The 15,066-nt window shown below is 34.8% G+C and overlaps 1 protein-coding gene across 5 annotated transcripts in view; it reads left to right on the top strand.

Annotated features, from left to right (window-relative positions):
* Col11a1 (collagen type XI alpha 1 chain) overlaps positions 1 to 15,066 on the top strand; it is a 201,995-nt gene that overhangs the window by 41,158 nt on the left and 145,771 nt on the right. The gene's annotated exons all lie outside the window — the stretch shown is intronic.

The raw sequence follows: 15,066 nt of genomic DNA, 5'->3' as shown, positions 1-15,066 counted from the left end.
CAGAAACATGTGGTAGAGGAGGTTGCTCATCTTATGATGGCTGCAAGGCAAGCAGAATGAAAGAGATTAGGTTCCTAATATTCCATTCAAGGGCATGCATCCAACAGACCCTACTGCTTAGAGTCCCCCCACACACACACTCACATCCCTTGACATTACAATAATGCTATAGACTGGATATCAGGCCTCAATTATATAGCTGTTGGAGGACATTGAAGATTCAAACTACAGCATTTTGCTCTTGTCCCCTGAAGACTCATGTCTGTTTCATAATGGACAATATATGCAGCCCATCTCTGGGATTCACCATATTTAAACATTGCCTATGTAAATCAAAAGTTCAAGTTCACAGTCTTTGAAACTGAATAGAAGGTTCAACTGTGAGGCCCTATGAAATCAAGAGAACGTGTTTCATACTTCCAAGATATACTGGCACAGGGTAAAAGAATATATTCCAAGAGAGATGAGGAGAAAAATTAAAAAGAAGCATCAGACAAAAGCCATATTGAAATCCAGAGCAAGGCACACTTTAAATATTGTAGCTCCATTTCTAGCATATGGGGCACATGGTGGTGGGTAGCCTCCAAGACCTCAGCAGTGCCAGCCCTGTGGCCTTGCTGGCATCAGCCCACAAGGCCACTCTCTTGGCTTGACTTGGTTTATTGCATACAGTTTCTATTGGCAGTCATTCTACTATTTTGGCATCTGTAACTTGCTGAGGTTTTTACCGTAGCTTTGGCCCTCTTCTCACAGCTTCATACATCATGTTGCCAGAGACTGTAGGATCTTGAGCCCTACCACACATTTCCTGAAATCTCAGTGGCGTATCTATAAATCCAGCATCATGTGGATGATGGCACGGTTTGCCACTGTTTGAGCCCTAGCTGGGATGACTGGTCTAAGGTTATAGTACCCTCCTTCTGCCTGCATTGTTCAACATGAGAAAATAAATGTGGGGGAAACAAGTTTGAGGTAACTTTCTTTGACTTTGGCATCCTAAGGCTCTCTTCTAATTCCATTTCAATGAGGGATATTGCAGTTACTTCTGACTTTTGAGGAACCCTGCCAATATCTTCCCTATCATCCTAGTGCGAGGCACTTGGGTTCTTTATAATGGCACTAATTCTTAGTCAACTAAACCCTGCTTGCCTTTAACATTCAAATTTCTCTTTTTCTGCCAATCTGCAAGTTTTTCAAATCTTTCCACTCCATTTATTGTTTTCAGTTCTCACTGTGAAGCTGGATAAAGCAACCAGAAATGCTTTTGGCATGGCTCGAATGCTGTGTTGTGTAGAATTTTTTTTTTTTTTTTGCTAGATTAATTATTCAGTTACCTTTAAACAGCCTCCAAGAGTCTCAGGGCAAGGGCAAAATAAAGATATGTTGTCTGCCAGTATGTAACATGGGTGGCCTCTATAGAAATTTCCAGTAGATTCCTTTGTATTTTTTTTTCCCCCTGAAAACTGCTGAGCACAACCCTTTCTATCTGCATTCCTATCAACATTCTGATCTTCTGTGCAGGGGCCAGAATCACCCATTAGTTTCTGGTTACAACATTGTAGGTTTTCTTTTGCTTACTTCTCCAAACTTTCTGAATTTGTCCTACAAAGCAATCCCAAAGCTTTCTGAGCCACGTCATTTAGTATAGTCTTAACAACAATCCTACGTCTGAGAATCAATTTTCTGTTAGTCAGCATTCTTTTAGCATGACAAAATACTTAAAGTAAATTTATAAGGAGAAAAGATACATGTTGGCTCATGGTTTCAGAGGTTTAAATTCATAGTCTCTTGGCCCTGTCACTTTGAGACTGTGACAATATAGAATATCATGGCTAGAGCGTGTGGCAAAAGAAGCTGCTCACCTTATGGCAGCTGAGAAGCAGAGAGAGTCCAGGGTTTCAGCATCCACTCTAAAGGAGCACTTCTGTCAAGCTCTTCCACCATTCTTCCACCAGGCCTGGTGCCCTAAACTTTCACTCTCCTTGTAATACCCTAGGTTGATGACCAAGCCTTTAGTGCAAGGTCTTTGAGGACACTGAAGATCCAAATCGTAACATCTTGTTTTGAATTTGTGAAGGAGTGTTTGATAGCTCAGAATGTGATCTATTTTGGTGAATGTCCATGTGAGTTTTAGCATGATGTGTAATTTATTGTTGGATAAAGTAGTGTTTAGGTCTTAGTTATATCATGGATTAATAGTAGTTACTAGCTCATTTAGATTTTTCCTAATTTCTGCTTGCCATTTCTGTATATTGCTAATAGGAAACTATTAAAGTTGCCAACATTAAAAGTGGGTTTATCTGTTTATTCATTTTTGCAGCTGTACTAGTTTGTGCCTCATGAATTTTGATGCTCAGTTGGGAGCATATGAATTAGGGATTGTTCTGTTTTGGTAGAGTGCTGACCCATTTATTATTGTGTAATGCCTTTCTGCATCCTTGCAATTTTTCCTTGCTCTGAAGTCTTCCCCATCTTCTCTTTTTCTTAAATTTTAAGGAGAGAGAAAAAAGATAAACAATGAAACCTGAGTTATAAAACAGATTAGGAGGACAGTTACAATAGTTGATACATTGCATGTTGCTTCTTTCTAGTAGTTATTCAGAGTACAGGATATAGGCGTGATGTCTTATCTAAACAGTATTAGCACAAAACATTGTTTTCAAGGAACACAGAGAAGCCTCTATGTAGCTACTTTGACTATATTGTGTATACATATTTTTTTCTTGTTCCCTTTCTTTCTTTCCCTGACCCATATTCTCTTACTTAAAGTTAGTATACTATGCCTTTGTCTTTACATTTACTCTGTATGTCTTCATATATAGAGTGAGAATCTGTGGACAATATAGAGTTGGGTCTTGTTCCTTGATTAATTATGTATAACTCCATAGTTACATGTAGTTGATTGACTTTAAGGTGATTAGTGATATTGTTATCCACAATGTTTATTTTATATTGCTTGCCATTTTTCTTTGTTTTTATTTTTGTCTTCCTCAATTTTTCTGGCTGTTGTGGCTTAGAATATGTTTTATGACTTATCTTTATCCTTTCATAGCACATATTTCTATTTTAAATACATTTTTATGTAGATACTATGAAATTTCTAAATTACAAATTACATTTAAGCCTAAACTAAGTCACCACATACTATAATGATTTACAGATAGTGTACTTTACATATATGAATTCATAAGGTTTGATATATTATATATATGTGATATATATATGATTATATGTTCTGTATGTCATGTTATATTTTCAACAATTTCAAATATATTGCTACTGTTATTATTTTGAGTTTATTATGTTTGTATTGTTCTCTTTTTAAATTTTCTATTATCTTCCTCTTTATTTAGATCTGAATTTCTTACTTGTACAATGGTTTTTTTTTCCAGAACTTTTAGCATTACAACCCAGACTTATAGGAAATAAATTCCTCAATTTCTATTTCTTTTTGTTATTTAAGAGAAGTTTGCAAGGTACAGAATTCTAGTTGGTGATTTTATTTTTTTGTAAATACTTCAAATACATTATTTTCATTTCCTTGAATGGTTTCTTTGGAGAGGTGAGAGTTTGGCTGAAATTTTAGTCTTCAGTCTTCTATAGGTAATTTTTCCTCTAGTTTTTTTTTTTCCTCCAGATTTTTAACTTACATTTACTGATGTTGCCTAGATGTAGTGCTTAGATGTGCTTAGATGTAGTGTTTGTTTGCTTATTTGTACTGTTTCAGTATTTATCTTGCTTGATGTGGTATCAGCTTCCTGGATCTGATTTTGATGTTGGACAGTAATTTTGGAGGAAATTCAGTCCATATTACTTCAAGTGTTGATCATCCTCCTTTGTATTTTCTCCTAGTATTCTCACTTTGTGGATGTGAAATCTTTTATAGTGGCCCCATGTATCATGAATATTTTCTTTCTTTGTCTCTTTTCTTTCTTCCTCTCTTTCTCTCTCTCTTTCTCTTTCATTGTTTCTTTTTCTTTCTTTTCCTTTCCTCCATCCCTCCTTCCTTCTTTTCTTTCTTGCTCCCTCCCTTCCTTCTTCCTTCTCCTTTCTTACTCTTTCTTCCTTCTTTTCCACCTCCCTTCCCTTTTCTTACTCTTGTCCCCCTGTCTCTTTCATTCTCTCTCCTCTCCACCCCACACCATCTTGCGAATGGCATCAAAAGCTATCCACATGCTCTGCAATCACTTCTGCACTGAACCATGCCCCCGGTCTCCCATTTTCTTTTTATCTTGTTATTTCCTCTATGCTTTTCAGAGCTGAAAGTTTCTATTGCAGATAGTCAAACTTTGAGATTCTTTTCCCAGCTGTATCGAGTCCAGTATTAGGCCCGTCAACGTAATTCTTCATTTTTGTTACAGTGCTTCTGATCTGTAATACTTATTTTTGGTTCTTTTATATAATTACAAACTCTGTTTACATTATCCATCCATTTCTCATGTTGTCTGCTTTTTCCATTAAGACTATTTGATTACTAATCACAGCTTTAAAATTTTTTTAATATGTTAATTTTGATTTCCTTTCAATACCTAACTCTAGTTTTGATGTTTCTTCAGTGGCTTTCAAAAAACTGTAATATGCTTTGTAATATTCTGTTGAAAGGAGGACATGATGTGCAGGTAAGTTTGAGAGATATTTAGTAATGTGGGGATAAAGTGTTAGGGACAGGAAGCACTGGATAGTTCTATATCTTTAAGGCTACAAATCCAGGATTGCTGGATTTGTGCACTTTGCTTGAACCTTACTTTTTTTTTTTTCCTGTTCCTTTTTTTTGAGAGATGTATAGTTTTAAATTTTTAATTCACTTCTCTAACATTTCCTGTTTGATTTGAGACTGTCATACATGGTTAATTATAGTGATAGCTTGAGGTTTGTGTGGTGCATGAACCAAATTAAGTGATTTCCTTCTTCAGTTCTCTTATTTAGATTCCCTGCGTACCCTCGAAAGTGAATTCCCTGCCTGCGCTGTACCCCTCCCTGGCTCTTTTGTGTAGAAATACAGAGATCTTTCCCAATTTTAATCACCTGCTGTTGCATTGCCAGCTCTGTGGACATGTCCCCAGGCTCTGTGATTTCTAAGGTCCTTCTATCCTTAACCAAGAGTTGAATGAAACAAACATAAATGCTGGCAGAATTTCATGTTTATTAAAGGTAGGAAAAGACTGGCTCTGAAGAGTGAGTTTGGGCAAAGTAAAAGTCAGAAAAAGGGAGGAAAAAGTACATCTTACAGTGTATGGAGGGCTACCAGAAAGAGGCACGGATAGCAAGCACTTAATGTCGATGATCCCCATTTTATTTTTCCCATGCTGATGTCACATCCAGGTCCTCTATCAAAAACTAGCTTGATTTATCAAGAAGTCTACATGCAGGGATCTGAAAATGGTTCTGTACACGTGCCCTGAGATTCTGTCAGGCCTCCTTTCCCAGCCAGTTTTAGCCATACTGACCTTTCCTGCCTCAGTTCCACACTTGGGAAAAAAATCTTGAAAAAAAACAAAAAACAAAAAACGAAAATTAAAACAAATCACAGGTAACGTCATTCATGGAGTCACTTCTCTAAGTTTTGAACCTTCTCCACAATGTGTCTGCTTTTTCAGAGTTCTCAGGTAATGTATTTTGTTCAGGGCATATAATTATCAGCAGATAGATTAGACTGTATTGGAATTACACTGCCATAGGAGTAGTAGCATTCTCAAGATTTTGACATTTTAGTTGTTAATTCCCTATCATGAAAAATCTGTATACTGTGAAGAACAAAAAATGGCCTTAGTCATATCCTCAAAATTTTTAAAATAGGTATAATTTGATTATTTCACCATTCATCTCTAAAGAATTCTTATACTTGCTCTCTTAATTTTAAGTTTTCTAAGGAAAGAAAAGAAATTATATCAGTTCTTTTCAAAAGCAACAGTATAAAGATTTTGTGTAGAAATAGAAACCTACATTTACAAAACTTTTTTTTAAGTTTTTGTGCATATTTAGAAGATCTTTGATAACATCTAAATTTTAGCAATAGAAAGGTATAACTGATTTGGCACAGATAACATAATTTTCTTGGAAAATTTAAGAAGAGGAGGAAGTTATCAGGTAGTTTCAAAGAAGTGTATGAATAGTTGAGCACCAAAAGATTAAAATAATGAAGATAATTATTTTAATTTGAATGAAATAGGATGTATCATTGCAATGTATTAAATTGTTATATTGATTATTTTAATCTGAAATCATGTGAGGAAATACTATTGCAGTAAGAACTTTTTGCTTTATCCTTTTTTTTTTTTTTTGCATGCAGAAAGCCATGAAAATAGTTTGGGGAAGTGTGTCCTCCCTATTCTAGGAAACAGCCTTAATTACTGAATAGTAGTAATTGACACTATTCAAGTAATAAAAAGCTTGAATAAATAAACCCTATCTTTCAGTACCTTTTATATTCCATCAATATATCTCTCATTGACATTCCTAGAATTTAGTTCAAAGATCATATATTTTGTCATTTCTTCATTAATTTGTTGCTCTTTGTTTAAAAGCATTAATACACCTTTTATGATTCTCATTTACATATAAATTTAGTATTAGTATAATCTTTTTGCTTATTGATTATCTTTGAATTAATTCTTTTCCTAGATTTAGCAAAAATATCCACATAAAAAATAAAAGATATAGGAGTGGTCTCTTACTCCAAGAGATTTTTTTTTTTTTTTAACCACATGCATCCTAATTAACAGTATGAACTCAGGATCAGACAGGTTTGATTTTTGTATTTGGAAATGGATATAATAGGTAAATTACTCAACTTTTCTCTCTTCGTTATTTGCAAAATGATATATTAGTGCTAATTACTTTAACAGAGACATTTGAAGGTTAATTCTGTTTTTTGCCATATTGAATGTTTATAAGGTTTGTTAGAAAAACTTACTTTAGTTGGCTAGTTCTAGAAGTAGGTGAAAACAGGAGATATTTTTAACATAGCAGCTACAGATGTGTTTGCAAAATAATCAGATTTATAGTTCATTATTTTAAAGAGGATTTCCAGTACCTGAAAGCAAATAATAAGTATCATTCTAGAATTGGACTTTATTTATTATGTGCTTTATTTTATTATTTAATGTAGAGTCAGTAAATAAGAAAAACAAGCAAGCACTAGTTTTACTTATGCCTATTTAAATTTGTTTTTGTGTCTAAATTGTTTGTTAATTTGCACATTTGGGAATATATCTCCGTCTCTTTAAAAGGTTGTTGAAAGCATTGTTTGGAATCAGCTTTATTGTTCATGTTTTGTGTATACCAAGACAGCAAAATTATTTACTTTCCTAGTGTCAGGAAATATTGTAAATTGTCAGAAAAATAACAAGCCATAGATAATATGAAAATAAACTTGAATGTCTTGATGTTCAAACACATTCCCAGTCCAAACTGAGTGTGAGAAACATAAGATCAATGCAAATTTATGTTAAAAACCCAAGAATGCCACACACTCAGGTACTGTTAAAGTTCAGCCCAGCAGTTAAAATACTTTAAAAACTGACTGGATTTATTTTAATAGAATAATAGTATATGTGTGCAGTTCTTCCTAATGAAGAGCATTTGGCTTTCATGAAGAAAGAGTTAATGCTATCAAGGAAGAACAATTGAAAAATATGTAAGAAATTTGTTTTAAAGTAATAGTTACAGTAAAAGACAGCCTATCTTTAATCACCTTTAAAATACTTCCCCTGCCTCAAACACTTACCCGTAATTCTTGCCACTCTCTGAAACAGCTGTGGACGTTCTCTTTCCTGAGTGTCTTTATTTACTGTCTTATGGCTGACTCAGTGTCCTGAGTTGATTTAAAATGTTTACCTTTCATGGTCATTTAGACACTGGGGAAGAGCTTGAGGTCACGCAGTGTCAGATCCTATGAACAACGGAGATGAGAACACACCATAATATTTTTATCATCTTGCCTTTTCTTTACATGGGGCTTGGCAGTAATACTAATGATATTTTTGATCACACTTCCTGAAGACACAAAGAATACCAAAGCTGTTTCCAGAAATTAACAACAATGACGGAATATGTGTGCTCAACATGAGGGGGAGTATTTGAGGGAAATTAATGAGAATGTCTCTTTATCTGTAATGATTTTTCAAATTTACATGTTCAGTGTATATTCTGATCACATTCTGAACATGACATTATCTTGTAGCAGTAGTTTTATAAAATATGAAATTTTATTCTTTCCTATACCAAGTGTAGCGTAACTCAGTTTTTATTTAGATTTGTTGTTAATAATTACTTAGCAGTTCAGATTTGAAATAGAAATTTTTCTCCTTTGATTTTTCTGTTTATTTGTGTTGTAGTAGCAAACTGCATACATTGATTTAATCCTTTTACGAGTTACCCTTAACCAAGGTTGAAAGGAGCATCTGTTTTTGTCTATTTGATGTGTATTTATGTCTCTTATTGCTTCACATTAAGTTGGTCTGGCAAACGTGGTGAGAAACAGCAAACAAAAATGTTCTGCATTATTTATGACCAAACTTTTATTGAGTCTGTTGCATATTTTTTTAGTTCTGTTTTCTAGAAGCTTTTATACTTCATTATGCAGCTGCTGTGTGATACCGTATTGCTAGTCTGTTGATGTGAAATCAACTCTGTATCATTGTGCTGTGATATACAGACAATAGGATATATTTTAGAATTGTATTCTTTTATCATTTCATATTTAGTTGTTCTTTTGGCGGAACTGCTTCAAAGAGTTTATCGAAGCACATGAGATGGATTGAGATTTCAGAGCTCTGTATTGATCCAGAGTAACTCTGTGTATAGGATATTGCTTATCCGCAGGGAGGGAATATTGCCCTTTTGATTCAGTTTTTTGCTTTGTGGATTACTGCATCATTGGTATTTCTGCTGCCAGCAGTGTATAATAAAGTGTCACACATTTTTGTATTGTACTTTTTATGTCTCTTTATACATTGCTTCTGAGAAAAGATCCTTTTATTATTTTCACTTTGAAGGTCTTTTACTCATCTGTAGCATTTTATTAACTTATTATCCACTTTCCATTTGCTTTCTTGTTTTTTATCTTGATTAATACTTTCTATGATTAACTGTTAATGTGTAGCTTTCACATTGAACACTAAGTTTCTTGAAAGCAAGATTTATTTACTCTTAATTTAGCTATTCCAAGACCTGGGTCAAACACCGAGTTTGACCGAGTAGTTACAGTCAGCACAGATCAGTAAATGCATAGATCAGTGATGAATGCTTTGGAAGCATCAGGGTGCAGAAAGGGTGGAGATGGCTGTAGGAAAGCATGTACCATTTGCAAATTAAGTATTCATTAGTTTATTTCCTGTTAAAGTAAAATAAATATTATTTTCCAAGCACTATGTTTAAGCAAAAGATATAGAGACAACTAATATGTAATAAAATATGACGGTTTCCTAATAAAGGCATAAAAATATTCAAGGGAGATTATAATGGCTGGATCCAGAATAATGAAAAAAACACTTAAAGATTAAAAACGTGCTCAAAGAATGAATGCTTGTATTTAGCACAGTAGTTCTGAGAAATAAAATGAATTTTGGGAAGACTTGGAAGGTGAGTGTTTTGGATGTGTGAGGTTGGATTGTGAGGACCTATTTACCTTTTATATCATTCCATCATTCTGAGGGGATGAACTTTAAATTGTAGGACATAAAAATTTCTGCAAGTAAGATCTGATTGTTCAGATTTTTAATTTATTTTTTGGTTAGTGAAAGAGTCTAGAATAAGGAGAACATAATAGAGCAGAAGAAGATATGAAATATTGAATGCAGATAATAGTTGGAATAAAAGTCTTTACAAGGAAGGCGATGGTCAGCAAAGTGAAGAGAAAGGTCTACTTTCAAGATGCTAATGAGCATAGAATTGATAGCTCTTGGGGAACCCCTGGGATGTGCAGGATTAAAGGAGAAAAGAACTTCATACCTTAGATTTATGGAAAAATAAGACTTTGTCCAAAATAATCTCATGGGCCTTTTCCTACAGTAAAGCATTAATTAAAGCACATAGTTTATAAACCATAAAAAAGAGAGCTATTTTAACTTCTCCAAAACTCCAAAGAGCTCATGTCCCACGCATGGTGGTGCTCGTCCTTAACCCCAGCACTCAGGAGAATCATTGTTGAGTTCAAGGCCAGTCTGGGCTACATAGTTACCTCAACTGAACTACATAGTGAGACCCTGTCAAACAAAACAAAACAAACAAAACAAAGCAAAACAAATCATGTCTGTTACATAATGTATTTACTATCTTCAAAATAGTGCTATAAATCTAAGGAATGAAGTTCTTTTCTCAAGTCATATATATGTTCTGAGTTTTATAGTAAATGCACAGTTTAATGTGCAATTATTATTAGCTCAAAGAAGTATACAGAGAATGTAATTCATGAATTAAAAAATTTGATCTTTTCAAAGAACAATCTAGTTCATGGTTTTAATAATGACTGTATATTAATCTTAAAAAATGCCACGTATATAGTAAGTTCCAATAAGTACTATCCACTTTTGTAACTTAATATTTCTCTGTGCTTTGAAAAATTGCAAGAACCTTTTCATTGATCCTTGCTTCTGTCTTTCCTATCTGATAGTCTGTTCTCTAGCAGCTTGTCTAGATTAGCAAGCCTGTTCCTTTCAAATAACATCTGCCTAAAACAATGTATGAGTGAGCAAAGTATTTCCCCTACTTGATCATAACCTTCCAGTGACCTTTCTTTTCATTTAGAGTATAAATTCAAGATATTTCAAATGACTTCAGGGTCCTAGGGGACCCACACTGCACCTTCTGCCCCTTCTGAGTTCCTCAATGGCTCCTATCCCCTCAACTCCTAGTCAGCAGTATGTTTCTTTATTGATCTTATCAAACGTGTTATTTATTGCCACAGAGTAGCTGCTGCTTATGCATGCACTAGTCCTTCTGCCTGGAGGGCCTTCCCCTGGATAGATATCTGTTTTTTATTTCCTCTGTTCTTCAGATATATCTATCTAAATGCCTTTTCAATGAATTTTTTTCCCTAATTATACCTTTTAACATAGCACTTTATTATTGTGACAAGATGACTGAGAAAGTCACTTTAGAGAAGATAATATTCATTTTGGGCCAAAACTTCAGAAGTTTCAGTCCATGGTTGAGTGGCTCCAGTCCAGAAATGGCATGATGGAAGATGGAGGAGGAAGGAGGAGAAAGGATGTTCAAAGTGTGATTAGCCAGGAAGGAGAAAGAGACAGAGACAGAGCAGAGACAGAGACAGAGAGAGACAGAGATAGAGACAGAGACACACACACAGAGTCAGAGAGACAGAGAGAGAAACAATTAGAGGAGGAGGAGTTGGGGACAGATATACCCTCCCAGGCTCATCCCCATTGACATAATTCAACCAGACTCCTTTTCTAACAGTACCCTCAATGCTAGGAATTAGTATCCGTAAGGTCTCATCACATTCTAAGAACCCAATCTTTTAGGAAATTTTAACACAGACCGTAGCAATCACATGCTCTAATGCTTTATGTTCTTTTCAGCACTTGTTACTTTCTGATGTATTTTATTGTCTTAATTTTCCTTTTCCCTCCAGAATACAAGCTTCAAAAAGCAGGAACTTTGTACTGTGTCTGCAAAGCCTAGAATTATGCCTTCCAATTAATATATTTTTAATAAATGAAAAAATAAATATGTTTCCTAGTACTAAATAATTCAAGGAACAGCTATTATTTATGCCCAACTATAAATAGAAGACAAGGTGTATCATCCTTCTTCACACTATTATATTTCCCTTATCGTTTGGGTAAATAGATCCATGTTAACACATCCTTTAGTAAGAACCCTTGTACAGCATTGATAATTTTGAAATTATAAGATGAATACATACTTTTTGGAAGGATTTTACATAACTTTAACCATTTTCTCTAAAACTCAGTAAATTTTTATTGAGTTAGAATGACACAAAAGTAATATGAGAAACTAGTCATCTTCATAAACTTGGTTTCCTAAGTAAGAATACTTAACATTCTGCAATATAAGCGCTGTTGGGATAGCATTTATCTATCAGTTTTGTGGTTGGTTTCTCTAATTCTTTCCTTTGAATTATGATTCAGATGGAATATCTGATGCATTTTTCAATTGCACTAAAATTCTAACTATTTTGGCAGCTTTCCTTTACCACAAAAAACAGTTGAGAAAGAATTATTAACTGCTTGGAATGTTAGGGAAAAAACTATGATGACAATTGCTGTCTTGGAAAATATACAAGACTGTTAGACAGGAAGCACAAGTTTTCCATTAATCTGACAATCATTTTAAAATTATTAAGTCTGAATAGACAGGAAGCACAGTCTTTTCATTAGTCTTCTGTAATCTTCCTTTTTATGAATATGCCATGTTTAGATTTAATGCAAGCCTTGTTGCTGGATATGAAGTAAAAATAAAAGCAAACAAAACTTCTCAAAGACCCACTATATTTTTGAACAAAGCTCTAATGTTAAGTGTGAAGAAAAATTTTACAGTTCACAGACTATGCTATAGAAATGATGTAGAATTCTGTTACATTCTTGCTTTTACAGAGGCACATGCTAGACTCTTTAGCTAGAATTGTTTTTCTTTTGATAATACTTTCTTGATGAGCTTTACTTACAGAATAATGATGTTAAGACTCCTGAAACTGAGTATTTTTGGATCAATTACAAATGACTTCTCCTGTAACATTCCTTAAACTGTGTAGTGCTGTGTAGTACATATTATATATGTTTGGTATTCATATAAATGTTCTCTACTACTTGACTCCAAATACTATAATAAAATACTTGTGTGCAATTTTAAGTTAAAAAGCTTCTTAAAGCTGTCCTATTTTTTGAATTCTGAAGAAATAGACAAATATGTATTCTTAATTTAAAAATGTTGAAATAGACTAATTTAATGGTGAGAAAAGCATTTGCCTTGTATTGTATTCATTGAATATTTACTGAGAAACCAGTGCATAAAGATCTAGTCCAAGAACTGTGAAAGCCATAGAAAACAAAACACTGTTTTCATGAAGTTTATTTTGCAGTGAATCTAATTGAGCAAAACAAAACAAAGTAGACTGACTGGAACTCAGACTCTAAATTCTGCTTTTGCCTGCTGGCAGAGACTATGTATTTTCACTGCAAATAGTACAAATGCTGATATTTGAAAACTTGAACTTAGTATGTAAACGTTTTAAATCGGAATGTGCAAATTACTATTTCACGTTGTTTTTTTTTTTTGTACCTGGGATTGAGCTCACAGCCTTACGCTTGCCAGGCAGGCACTTACACCACTGAGCTAAAACCCCACCCCCTCAAGGTCTTTAAATTTTATTATAGTATTTGGAGGCAAAGTCTTTTTTCAACTTTGGCAGAAATAAAAGTATTCAGATATTTGCATAGGTATAAAGAAAGATGCTTAGAAACCTATTAAATAGTACTGTTCTCCCTAGGGCTAAAGGGCAAGGGATAGAGATAGCAATATGGATTTGTACTAGTCATCTTTGCACTACCAGTGAAATATCTGAAACGGATAACTTATATCTTGTGACAAATTTGTGACAAGTTTTGGAAGTTCAGAGTACAATAGGTATTTTTGTTTTTGTTTTTGTTTTCTGATGAGGGCATCAGATGGCAGCATGTCATGTCAGAAAGACATTTGAGAACAAACACATCTGAAATCAGAGCAAAAGTATTGGCCCTAACAATCTCTTAAAGTCTCCAGTGACACAAGTAAAACTCGTTAGACCCTTCTGCCTAAAGTTCTGCAGCCTTCTACTAGAACCACTCTTCTTGGGACTTCAATGAGTAGACTTTTGTTGATCATTTTGGTATCCAAAACATAATATTCTGCCCCTGCCACTCCAGTGCTCATGTCTTTCTCCCAATGAAGAATGTATTCATTTCTTCCCCCAGAATCCCAAAGTCTTAACTTCTCGGGCATTGCTCAAAAGTCCAAGACCAAAGTTTTATCTGGGACTCAAGTCAATCTCTCAGTTGTGAGACTGTAAGATTTGGGACATAAGTTACATGCTACTAAAATACAATGGCAGGGCACGCACAGGATTACATATTTCCTGTTCAAAAGGGAGAGGTAGGAAAATAGAAAGGAAGAATTGGCCCAAAGAAAGATTGAAACTCAGTAGAGCAAACATAAATCTTACCTTTCCAACTCTGAAATCTTGGACACACTTTGACAAGTATTAGGCTCTCAGGCCTTTGGGTACATATATGCCTGTCATTACTGCTGAAACTTTGTTCTCAAAGACTGATTTTACCTGCTCTTTTCAACTTTTACCAGCAGACATTTATATTGTTGGCTCCTCTCTTACCCTAAAAGTTGTATGTTGCTTTGGGTCACACTCATACCTTTGTTATGACTTGTTCCTTCGGGAGCACCTGCAGCACATCCACCTCTGTAGTGAGCATCGTGCATTTCTAGGCTGTCTTTCAGAATCTTGGTGGAAAGTGTTATGACCCCTAACTTTGTGTTTTGTTCCCATGCAAAATAGCATCCCGTGTACAATGCTAAGGTCTGCCACCAGCACGAAGTACTCCTGGGCCAGGTATAAGAGCTTTGATACATTTCGCTGGCTAGCGAGGAAAACAGGGGCCCTACACAGGCAGCATGTGCCAGTACTCTTGCCTTAAACAATTTTTCTCTGGAAATTCTCTGAAACAGATTTGCCTTATAGGTCTCTGATGGTCCCGTGATTTGGGATCCTGAAGATTTCTGAGATACCCTTAGAGTTTCTCTCTTACTGTCCTAGTATTATTACCATTCCTGTCAATTTTTTTTGTGGTGTTGGTGTTGGTTCAGTCATACTCTCTATGTCTGCACATTTGTTTCCTAAGCACACTTTTTCTTTCCTCTTATCCTTTGCTACAACTTTATCCAAGGCTACAACTTTCCCAAATCTTCCTGCTCTGCTTCCTTTTGGTCACTGTAAATGTGACTAAAAGCAGCCAATAATATCCCTTCCACAGTCTGAATACTTTGCTGTTTTGAGGTTTTCTTTGCCAGGTAAACTAGACGGTCACCTTTAAG

Source organism: Cavia porcellus, unplaced genomic scaffold (assembly GCF_034190915.1).
Source record: "Cavia porcellus strain 051 isolate PalLab524CR breed Dunkin Hartley unplaced genomic scaffold, mCavPor4.1 scaffold_1, whole genome shotgun sequence".
NCBI lineage: Eukaryota > Metazoa > Chordata > Mammalia > Rodentia > Caviidae > Cavia > Cavia porcellus.
Note: the sequence above shows the minus strand (reverse complement) of the source record. Positions and strands in the feature narration are given on the sequence as shown.